This window comes from Mauremys mutica, chromosome 2 (assembly GCF_020497125.1).
Source record: "Mauremys mutica isolate MM-2020 ecotype Southern chromosome 2, ASM2049712v1, whole genome shotgun sequence".
Lineage (NCBI taxonomy): Eukaryota > Metazoa > Chordata > Testudines > Geoemydidae > Mauremys > Mauremys mutica.
Window position 1 is genome coordinate 87675623 of NC_059073.1, and position 12943 is coordinate 87688565.

Below are 12943 nucleotides of genomic sequence, written 5' to 3' on the forward strand. Positions count from 1 at the left end.
AAGTTTACAGCTCCTCACCCATTGTTATCTGTCATATTTTATATTTTCCATTCACTATTTGAGTCTGTCTTTTCAAAGCGACGAGGAGACTTTTGAAGAAGGCATTACTTTTTATGCCTACCAAACACCTGCTGTGTATCTACTCACTAGAAGGGAAGCCAGCAAACACATTTTTAAACATGTGTTCATTACAACATGTTAGCTAACACATTTTTAAGTGCACCTTCTGTTCCTACTCTAGACACGGCCCATGGGGATCTTGGAGGGAGAAAGAGATGCCCTCCTATGTCACTGCACTACAGCAGAGTGAATAAGTGATGTTTTGGTTCACTGACAGTGCTGAAAAATGGAAAAGAAAAAGTCGGTTTGACCTGAACCGAAACTAAAACTTCTCAGAATTTCCAGCAAATCAAAAAAGTTGACAAAATTTTTGTTTTGGGTCAGACAAAATATTTTGTTTCTCAGCGTTTATATTTTAAAAAAATAATAAAGGCAAAGGAAATGAAGGGCTAGAATGACAGAGGAGGTGGTGGAGGTGCCCCCTCATACCCCGTAAGCCAGTGCTAACGGCACTTCACTTGGGATGTAGAAGACCTAGGTACAAATCCCGACTCTGTAGAAGATGAGAGACCCAAGTCTCTCCCATCCCAGGTGAGCGCCCTAACCACTGGCTGTTAGGCTACTGCTGCTGCCGCCACCTCCTCCTCAGATTTAGTGAATGGCTCCTAAGTCTGCTCATGAATTTAGAGCATTTTTTTTGTCCCAAACTGTTCTACAAATTCATGTAAAATTTGCAAATAGTATTGGTCAACCTGGCATTTTTCACTGAATAAACTATTTGTCCAAAACATTTCATCCAGCTCTGCACAGCTGTGAAAGGGTGTGCTGGAGTTAAGGGGGAGTAAGTAAGAAAAACATTGAGCACCCATTCCTCCCTGTAGGATCAGGCATAACTGAGAACTACATTTTTGGAGCAAGCTATTTTTGTGTGATGCAGCACATTTCTGTATTATAAAATGAGTCCAACCTTTCTTGGTCATCTGATAACTCAAAAATAGCTTATTTTTACACCATCAAATCAGTTGCACCTCAAGGAGAATATGTTCCCTGGAATACTATGAACAATTCTTGGTTAGAATATTAAAAGCTAGAACTGTATAAACTCCTACTCCTTTATAGTCAGAGCTTTCACTGTGTGAGCTCAGCATCTCCTAAAATTGTCATCCAGCAGTCCCACCCGTGCTTACAGGACATACTGCTAGTATTTGTACTGAAGACTCCTCTTAACTTTCACAGATCCTCCACAAGGAAAGTATACAGTCCCATCCCAGAACTGGAAAAATGGAGGGGAGACTACAGGGAGTCTGGTAGACTGTACCTGAAGGCTGGAAGGCATGAGAGTTGTGAGGACAAGTAGAGTTACAGGAGGGGTTTCAAGTCTTGTCTAGATTGAGAAATTACATTGTATTAGAACAGGTGTTAATTAATATGATGTTAAACACTCAGTGTAGACAAAGACAGTCCTTTTTAACATTGTCTCCATGACCAAACGACACGATAAACACAAGTGTTTGTTTATAATGAATTCACCGTCATTAACACATGTTCTAACATGATACAGTTCTTCCGTGTAAATAAGGCCTCAGTGAAACATGGAGCAAAGCTAAGAAGCATAGTGGTAAGGCTGACAGTGGAAGCTTAATAGCTAACTTCTTTCCCTTAACACTGTGATTAACTTGCCTTTTCCATGGAGACTAAAATGAGTTGTGCATTAACATTTTAAAGGAAACACAACTCTTTGTGTATGGGGAATGGTGATAACGCTGCACCCTTCTTATAACAACATCCCAAGGAAACAGACATGTTGAGCATTGCAAAAAGATTGTACTATTGGGTTTAATCCACTTCTCATTGAAGTAAATAGTAAGACATCCATTGACTTTAATTGGCGTTAGGTCAGATCCACAGTGAAAATAACGTGAATGAGAGTTTAACAAAGTTGAGTACCAAGGTGTAGTAGCCTTATTGAAGAGAGTGTGTTAAAACAGAACACCCATACAGAAAGTGAAGTGCAATGCAGTATTTACACATTTTATTCTTAGAACCATTTTTTACAGTGTTAAACTTTAGATATTTTTGACTTGCAGGTAAAATGCCAAGTAAGAATTCATAGAGCTGAGTGAGGTAACACCTCTTTAAAAGTGCAATATCAGTATGACAGGTGTAAATTATTTTTCATACACTACACTGGGTCCAGGGAGTGAGATTTTCTAAAGGCATTTTGAGACAGACAGAATATTTTTATAATGCCTGGGCTGCCTCAGTTTTATGCACAGCTTGTTAATTTCTGACCTGCTGAAAGCATTTCTAAAATAACTTAGTATTAATGATACTGTTTCTGACATAGTTCATTTTATCTGGCAGTTTACAGAGTAAACCACTTACAGATAACACACTATGCTAACTTAATTGAAGGAAGCCAAGAAGAAAGCTACAACTTTTAAAGCCAAAAAGTCCTAACTTACTTTAAGGAAAGTGCATCACAATCATCATCTATTTTGTTATAATATTGCAAGAACTTTGACTTTTTTCTCAAACTTTCCAACCTAAGTTTTATTTTAACTGAACAGACAGCTTATTGGAGAATCATTATGACAAAAAGAATGTGATTATTAAGTCAGGTTTCACTATTCCCTTGGCTGTACTGATGAAAAGCTTCAGGACAAAAATTGAAAGTCTTTTGCAAGAGAACAAACAGAAGATTTGTCCTACGATAGGGATCTGCACAATTATTTATTTGTCTTGCTCCTTTGATAGTGTAGTTCAAATCCAACCATGATCAGAGTGACTAGGAATTATTCTTATTAGACGGTTTACTAAATTTTAAGAGGAATTCAATTTTAGGGCACTCCCAGTTGACCAAAGCCAAATTCAATAGGGAAAGTAATTTCTGAAGACCAGAATATCCATTTACTCCATCTAGAGGAGCTCTAGGGAGAACAATGGTTGGAGGCAGGGCCGGCTTTAGGAAGTGCAGGGCCCAATTCAAACAGTTTCGACGGGGCCCTGGCAGGGATGACTTTAAAAAAAAAAAACAACCACATGTAAAAAAACACGAGGGGCTTGTATTCACCGGGCGGTGCTCTGAGTCTTTGGCAGCACTTCGGCTGTGGGTCCTTCACTCGCTCCAAGTCTTCAACGGCACTGAAGGGCCCACTGCCGAAGTGCCGTCGAAGACCGGGAGAAAGTGAAGGATCCACCGCTGAAGTGCCGCTGAAGACCCAAAGCGCCGCCAGGTGAGTAAAAATTAAAAAGGCGCCTCTAGCCAGGGAAGGGATTCTCACTGGGTGCGTGGCCCTCTTAGGCGCGGGGCCCGATTCGGGGGAATTGGTGGGATAGGCCTAAAGCTGGCCCTGGTTGGAGGAGCATTAGGATCAAATACCAGCACCTACCTGTAATGTCTTTGATCAAGCAGATACCAGGCTCTAATAAGACAGCTAAATTTTCTCTCTTTACAAACAACATTAGACTTTTTTCACATCTCTGTATTTTTAAGTCCTATTGTGCCTTGTTATTGCAAGCGTCTGAAATCAGTAAGGAGCATACCAAGGCATAAGAAGGTAAATTACATTTAGATGTATATGTCATGTCCTTACCACTTATTAAATGTATGTTTATTGTTGCTGCTGCATTTCCTTTGGGTTTCTCCTTTATGGTATTATAAAAAACAATAGAGTATTTGCTTTGAGAACTGCTTAATAATGTATATGCCAATAGTGCACAGCCACTTCAAAAAGCCAATTACTGTTATGAACTGTTGCATAAATACATATTTAGGAGGTTTGAAAATATATAATATGTATTGGATCATGTAAATAAATATCCAAAATGGGAACTTTGAAATGGGAAGTATTGACATGATGAAGTGTAATGGCTCCAAAGGAGTTGTTCCGTAGTAAAGAGATCCTGCAGGAGCTGTGCTCATTAAATCCACTTATTAAAAATTCTTACAAAGATTTTGATTAAAAACAAAATGACTCAGTTGTTTCAAAAAACCAAAGAAACCTGTTTGTGTGTGCTTGAAAAGTCCAATAGTATCTCAATGTGCTAAAATTATCATCTGTGGATGACACAACATTATTCAGGTTAGTGAAGTCTAAAGAGGATTATGTGAAACTTCAGAAGGATTTAAAACTAAGTGATTGGGCAACACATTGCCAGTTGAAAATGAGTGCAGAAAAGCACTTGGTAATGCACATTGGAAGGAACAACATGAATTATTCTTACACATTGATGGATTCTAAATTAACTGTAACCACTCAGGAACAAGACCTAGAAGCCCTTGTAGATGGCTCGGTTAAATCATCTGCTAAATGCACAGCTGTATTTAAAAGAGTGAACAAGATGTTAGGCTGTATTAAAAAGGGGACAGAGAATAATACTGAAAATTTAATGCCACTATAAAAATCTGTGGTACATCTTCATCTTGAAGACAGTTTGGTCACTCTCATCTCCAAAAGGAAGCAGCAGAAATAGAGAAGGTCAACAAAAATAATTAGAAGCTTAGTAAGACTTCCATATAAGGTAAAATTTGAATGATTTTCTGCTCAGCTGTACAGGGGAAAATATGTATCAGAATTCTGTTGTTTCATTGGAACTGAGGACTAATTTTGCATACAGTCTTCTTGACAAGGGCTATATAGTCCTTTCATAATTCATTTGGTAAGTGGAAACTCTCTAATTTTTATTTTATAGTTTGGGTCACACAACAATTTTAGCCATGGGCAGCCGGTGACCTGGCCATTGGGGAAGGCTAGCACCCGGCCCCTCCCCTTCTACCCAAGGCCTCGCCCCTCCCCTTCTACTCTCCCTCCTCTTCTACCCCTTAGTGGGTGGCACAGCTGCAGTGTCCCTAGCCTCGGTGCACTGGGTGGCATGGTCTGAACGCTGGGTGGGCAGCATGGCCCCAGCACCAGTCACCCTGAGTCCCTGCAGGAGGCAGGCTGGCCAGCCCCATCCAGCCAGGACAGAGCGCTGGGAACTGCAGGAGGCAGCCTGGCCTGGGGGCAGAGTGTGGGCAGGGTCACACTAGGCTGTTTGGGGAGGCACAGCCTCCTCCTACCTACGATACCCGCCACCCATGATTTTAGCCCAGATTAGCAGAGAAAATTTGTTTCCATGAGATCAGAATTCTCTTCTTGTATCAGAACTGATGCCTAGTCCCACTCGTAGTTCAGGCAACCAAAGAAGTTAGTTGAAAATATGTTGAAGCCAGCCTCCAGTTATTGATTTGAAACAATATTTAACCAGGGGACCACTGACATCATTAACATTTCTAATTTATTGATACCTTTAAAAAAATAACCAATAACCAACTCTCAAGCCTGCAACATGTGCCCACAGCCAGCCGACGGAACGACCTTTCAGTCACTGTTACTCTCATCACACCTCTTCCGCTCCCTCTACTTGTTTCTTATATCAGCTTGTTGCATTTTGTCTCAATTTAGGCCTGAGCATGCAAAACACTATGCATATATTTAACTTTAATCATGTGATTAGTGCTGCTGAGGTCAGTGAGAATATTCACATGAGTAAAGTTAATAACATGCATAAGTGTTTGCAGAACTGAGGTCTCAGACTGTCAAACTGTTAGGTCACAGTGTCTCTCACAGTGTCTTTGCTCATCACTCAGCACAATGGGATCTCAGTCTCACTGGGGAACTGGGTGTCGCTGTAATAAATAACCATATTGGGCAAATTTTGGTCCATGTGAACTCGCACACTCCTGTTCTGATGAAAAAGCCTACATCACCCCAAATTTGATTCCTGAGTCTGCACAAAATGGGTTTGGCATCTCTGATCACATAATGATGCATATAAATTTCACATAAGCATGTTGTGACTGTAAGAGCACCACAATGCCAGAAGGCAAGGGTCTCCCTGGTATCTAGCAGTGAGTCTCAGCTGGCCTGACCAGCTCAGCGCACCCCAGCTCACTGTTGTTATAATCTGTATCTAAAAGGTGTCATGTAAGGTGTCATATGAGAACTGGTAGCATGCTGGTCATTATTATTATTGTGTGGTGTGTGTATGGGTGATATATGAAAAATTCTAGATATGTGCTGGAAATATGCTCTTAAAATATGTTTGGAGGTAGGGCTTAACTCACCCCACCTTAAATGAAGGAATGTGGTCCTGCCTGCTTGAATGTGTCTCCAATGCAAATTGAGCAAAGAGAAACAAAAGAAGTACATATACATAAAAGGTAAACAAGGCCATCAAACCAGCGAGTGGAGGGAGATGGCCGCTTAAACTACCATGGTGACAGGAGGAGACTGCAAAAATTAACATGGTATCAGCTCCCTGGTGGACACAGCAAGTGGAGCCCCCAGGAGGGCTTCCTGACTTTGAAAACAAAGATAAACTTTGAGGATATAAGCAGAATGAGAAAGCCATTTGAGCATCTTTCACTGGATGGGACAAAGAAAGCAAGCACTTTGAGCTCTGTGTTGGATCTGGGCTAAGAACTGCCCAGCCATGCTGGAAGAACAACTGCGGTGAGAAAACTACTTTGAACAAAAGGCTCGAGTTTATTAGGTAGCATATTTTTACTTTGTTTGTAACAATTTCTAAATTCCTTCTACTTGGGGACACTTAAATGTGTGTTTTTTGGTCATAAACTTAATCTTGTTTTATTCCACAACCATCTCAGTGTTTCAAACTGAAGAGCAACATTCTCAGCCAACTGGCAGGCTTGTATTGTGTACTGTCTACATAGCAGCAAACTTGCTAAGGTTTTCTGCGTGCTACAGTAAGAGGGGCTGAGCATTGCAGAGGAGCTGGTTTTGAGTAGACTTGGGACTGGAAGGACTGTCGGTGTCACCCTGCTAGAAGTAAGCACAATGGTGGAAGCCAGGATGAGGTCACTGGGCTGTAAAAGCAGGCTCCTGGTGTCAGGGCTCTGAGTGAAAGCTGTACAGCACTTAAGCACCCAGGGTTCTGGGGCAGGGGGTGACACAACCCCTTATTTGTTTGGGTAAATCCCCAAAGTGTCACACATGTGTGATGCAAGCAGAGTACAGGAGTTTAAGGCAGAAGGGAATCCAACTTTTGCTTAAATCCTCCCATTCCCGACATGACAAAAGGCAGCCCGAGGAAACATTCAATTAATTCAAATATAGAAAGACATTCACAATGAAGGAATCACAATTGCACCATATAAACTATATATGAATGAACCCCCAATATGTTCAGTTAGTAAAACTAACTGATTATCTATGCATCTCTGATAAAACCACCTTCTCTAAATAAATCCATGCTTTCTTATTTCATTTAATCCTGTCAAATCCATAACAACTCTAACAATCAGATATTCTATAGCTAGCTTCATCAAAATGAAAGACACTTTCAACAATTCTTACACACAGAGCATGTAGCTGAATGATACACTTTTCCCCCAAGATAATTTGGCAAAAGATATTATAGAAAACAAGCTCTTCTAAGCATGGATGGCTAATCAAGGAAATAAAGAATTCGCTAAGAGCAGGCTGACCTCAAGAAGCTAAGGATAAGTGACATATGTAAAAAGAAAAAGGAATCTTACATGATAGTCATAAGAGATTGAGAAAAGAATCACAAACAGTACTGTATTTATCTGGTATATGGATATACTGGCTAATGTAGAAACAAACTGAGTTGGGAACAAGGAAAATGGGATTAAAAGTTAAAAAGACAGTTAAATAAACTGATACCTTAAATTAGCAATCAGATGGATGGAATACTACATGATGAAATAGAAAACTTAGCTCACTGAAGTCTGGCAAAATTTTTGTGAATTCTTAGACGACAGTTAAGCTGCAGTTGAAACAGGCTTGCCACATAAAACTGTATTTTATCCTTGCTTTTAAAAGTAGCCTTTTTAAATGAAAAATCAAGAACATGATCTTACTACATTATATAGAGATGGAGACATGCACAGCGCATGAAGACGACATTTAGGAAGCAAAAGCCACACTATTATTGTAGCTTGACTGGAAAGCTAACAATCAATCAACCAACCAAACAAAACATTCGTCTTAGATTTTGCTTTATTAATCCCTGTTTTATATCATGTAGCTATGAAGAGAGCACACAAGGAGCACTTTGCCAGGCTAACAAAGCTAGAAATTACTTTAAAGTAAGGATCCCAAATATGCTTTTAAATTTATATTTAATAAAATATTGAATATCACATAAACATTGTGACAGACGAGAAGCTGCTATGCCTTAATCTATGATTGCTGACATGTAATAGTGTGTAATACTGTAGTATGAATATTGTAAATGTCCTAGTTAGTGAAGTAAAGGTACCGTATAACTATGGTGGGTTATTAGAATTTTCTGAATGAATGTATTGATCTAAGTTAGTAAGAGACTGCGGGAAGAGCAAACAGGAAAGCCACACAATAATTGAGCTAGTTAGGAAATGGTTTTCCTGTCCTGTGAGGGTTTTTGAGATTTAAAAAATTTCTTTTAAAAACAAACAAAAAAAACACCCTTACAATTTATTACTACTCTTTGTATCCTATCTTTCTACCAGTTACTGATCCAGGAGAGGACCTTCCTTCTTATCCCATGGCTACATAGCTTTCTTAAGAGCCTTTGGTCAGGGACCTTGTCAAAGGCTTTCTGAAAATCAGTGTACACTACATCAACTTGGTCACCCTTATCCACATGCTTGTGGACTCCCTCAACGAATTCTAATAGATTGGTGAGACATGATTTCTCTTTACAAAAGCTGTGTTGACTCTTCCCCCAACAAATTATGTTTACCTATATGTCTGATAATGATGTTCCTTACTATAGTTTCAATCAATTTCCCCAGCACTAAGGTAAGACTCACCATCCTGTAATTGCCAGGATTCCCTCTGGAGAACTTTTAAAAATCCGTATTCCATTAGCTACCTTCTAGTCATCTGGTAAGGAGGCTGATTTCATTGATAGGTTACATACTAAAGTTAGTAGTTCTGAAATTTCATTTTTGAGTTCCTTCAGCACTCTTGAGTGAATATCATCTGGTCCTGGTAACTAATTACTGTTTAACTTATCAATATGTTCCAAAACCTCCTCTATTGACACTTCAGTTTGAGACAGTACTTCAGATTTGTCATCCAAAAAATAGCTCTGATGTGGGTATCTCCCTAACATCCTCTGCAGTGAAGACTGATGCAAAGAATTTGGTCAGCTTCTTTGCAATGGCCTTGTCTTCCTTGAGTGCTGTGTCATCTAGTGGCCCCTCTGCCTAGTAGGCAGGTTTCCTGCTTCTGATGTACTTAAAAAATACCATTAGTTTTTACCTCTTTAGCAAGTTACTTCTCAAATACTTTCTTGGCTTGCTTTATGATTTATTTGCCATAGGTTTTGCTCGTTCCTATTTTCCTCGTTAGCTACCTACTACTGACAGTGAAAGTGTGAATTGATAGAGGCCAGTATTTTTGGAGTAGGTGGAACAGGTTTCTAGTCCTGGACTATTACGTGCATGTAGATTTTATTATAACTGTGTCTGATGTCTGCAGCAAATATATCTGTTACACCTCCTACAGGGAGATATACCCGCGACTCCTTTCCCCTCCTTCTGTAACTGTCTAACAGACCTAATATCTGTTGTTATGGGGTGCAAGATGGTGGTAAGAAATGGTTAAATTCCTTTATAGAACCAGATAGCTGAAACAATAGGGGTCTTCACCCCAACCCCAGCCACATCACCGCCCAAAACAAAGATACATGCAAGGCACATGTGGGCAGAGAGGTTTTGGTGTCTATTATTTTGTGAAGGACTGTGCGTCTGTGAAAGAGAGGAAAAAGGTACAGAGAAGTTTAGAGAGAAAGCAGCAAGGAAACACCCGACACAGCTTGAATAAAAACTAGGAATGTGGCCCTGAGAAAAGCCTAGAGAAAGAGCACTTTTTGAGCCGAGTGCTGGCTGAAAGAGTTTGGAGTTGTGAGCACGAAAACCTCTCTCCTGTTGTTCGATTCCTCCTGTGTTCACAGAAACAGGACTTGTTTATTTACAAAGAATGTACACAAGATTGCACCAAAATTACCTCACTCCATCATCAATTTCTCCTCCTAACTGGAAGAACCTGCAACCCCCCTGAATTTCTGGCTAACTACATGGGTCAAAAAGGATCTTATTTTTTCTACACTATACGAATAGGAACTACCTAGGCTGACTATTGCATTACTGCCTATCTGTGAATTAGCCTGAGGCAAGGGCAAAAGAGATTACATGGATGCCCTAAAATGAAATTAAACTACCAGTTGAGGTTGTGAACCCCATAAGAGGTATAGTTAAAGTGATAATAAAGGACAAATGTGACCCTGAAGAGCCTGGAAAGACAAAATAAAAGGCAAAATAACCCAGTAATTCCTATAATACAGGAAAAAGAACGGAAACCTGCAGCAGTCTTAAATCCTTCTGCAATGTCCAATATAGGGCTGCAGGTGCTTCCCTCTCTGGACTTTACAGAGGCACCTGGAAAAGGAGTAGCAAATGACTAAAGATCTGTTTCTTTATAGTTTTAGGGCCATATTATCCAACCCACATTCTCTCCTCAGTCCTCTGGGATCATCTACAATCATCTTTCATTCTCTTATTCTTACCTTACACCACCCACATTTTTTTCTAAACCACCAAAACTTCCGTTTGAGTACAAAAAGAATGGACATTCTTCTTATGTGGGTTGATAATTAGTGTTATTTTAAAACAGGAAACATTTTAACATGGCTTTTCTCATTCTTAAGAAAAAAATCAATTTATTGAAAAGATATCTCACACTCCCAGGCATCCATTACAGGCTAATAATGGCACCTACATACTGCAAGCTCTCTGCCTTCAGCTGCATGCTTCCCAACACATTGGAAATGAACTATTGGTGTATGATGAAACAACACACATTTTATGTAAATCCCTCAGCTGCGATTGGGCGCAAATTACATGGCTAAATCATGCACACAGAAAAATGACCTTTCACATTCATAACACTATAGTTTGGAAGTTGTTTCTTACTAGCCATTGGTTTAGAAGAGAACTGTACTATCACAGTTGTTAAAGATGTTTTGAAGTTTATGATGTATTGCCAACATACATCCAATAATGCTTGCACTTCATATTTTAAATGGTATAAATTAGGCGGCACATTTTTGATAAAAGGACCAAAAAAGTCTTTTGACGATGAAAACCAGTTAAAAAGTGACCCCTTTCCCTCTACAAGGCCAGAGACAAGGAACTCAAGCAACTGCAAGAGTGAGATAACACACATAAAAGGGAAAAAATTAGGGAAGACTGTAGAATTAACAGAACATGGGAAAAACGGTAGTTGGAATATGAAATGGCTTCTAGCAACTTGAATGTAGAATGAAGTGATGCTTGCATGAGGCAGTAGAATGGATACAGAGGAATAAGTCAAAAGCAGTGGGCTCTTTTCAATACTCGTCTGGAGAAAACAGCTTGAGAGTCCTTGTTTCTGGCTTTCCCGAATAGGGCTTTGAAAATACAGATTTTGCTTTTGTTCCCTGATCTGTTTTTTTGTCTTGAGTATGAATTCTGATGATACCGGTTAGTGGACATCAAGGTTATCTTTGCACGTCAAACAGGAAGAGATTTTTTTTTTTTACGCAACCATAAATAATTTAAAAGATTTGAAAAAATCGTTAACCTCATATCTTCTGGTTTCAGTTACAAAACCAGAACCCCATTAGGATGAAGAGCAGGAGAGTGAGACGGACATACCCCTCCCTCACTTTTTGCTATCCTGTTTAAGCAAAGTGGCTGAAGGAGTAATTCATTATCATCCCTTGTCCCCTCCAATTTTAAAAATGTGCTCACACCACTGCAAAGAGGAGGACTTTGTGCAGGTTTTATTGTGCAAGAGGATCCTCCCAACTTATCTGCAAGCAAAGCGCCAAATCCTCAGCTTGTATAAATCAGCATAGTTCCACTGAGTGCATTGATTTACACCAGCTGAGGGCTGTTGGGATGGTGTTGAATTATTGTGATTGATATGAGGGAATGTGATGAACATGAGTTTGGTATGGCTTGATATGTCTGAATTTGCTAGAGGATTCTGGGAGCAGGGTTCTCTTAGCATCTGACACTTGGTATGGAAATTTACCGAGAGTGATCGGAGGCTCTATCTGTGTGTGTGTTTCAACATGGAACTTGGGAACATATCACCTTGAGGCCAGCTCACCAAGTAAAGAAAACGCAAAAACATGCGATTGGTGAGCTTGGCACAGGCTGACCAGAGTCAAAATGACCCTTTTGGATGGCACCACACTAAGCGCTTGAGTGAATGATTTATGAGAGGGTAAACATCAACTGATCTTTGGTCTCTGTTTTGCAGTCTCTTTTAAAATATTAATTAGGGAAAACCAGTAATGAAATGTCCACAGGGCAGAGGGTATAAATATTAAGAATATCATATGTACAGTTCTTAGTTCCCCAATTAACATCTGAAGAGTTGTGTGATGCTGTAAGACAGAGGGTCCCAGCGTAGCCAACACCCTGCTATGAGGGATTTATGGAGAACTTTTGAACCAGAGGGCCTCGGGGTAACCAAGACCCAGCTTTCGGGGACATTTGACAGACCAAGTACTTGAGAGAAAAAAGAGAAGAGAACAAACAGAAGTCTCCATCTAGGACTGGTAGCTATACCTGCTTTGTTTGCCAGTCAGGATACTGTTTAAGGCCAATATAGTTACAGAAGGTTTATGCTTGGGGAGTTGAGGCTTATTAGGGAGACGCATTATATAATCTTTTATTGCCTGTGTAATTCTTTCTCCAATACACTGCTGTGCATTGAGCAAACTGAATCCGAATTTTCACTGGTACCAGTAACAGTCTGCCCAGCTGTGGGCCAATAAAGGTCCATTTCAACAAGGGCCAGAGTGTGTTGCTCCTGCA

The 12943-nt window shown here is 39.9% G+C and overlaps 1 protein-coding gene across 2 annotated transcripts in view; it reads right to left on the reverse strand.

The window, feature by feature from the left end:
• DLGAP1 (DLG associated protein 1) overlaps positions 1-12943 on the reverse strand; it is a 271090-nt gene that overhangs the window by 139348 nt on the left and 118799 nt on the right. The window lies entirely within an intron of this gene.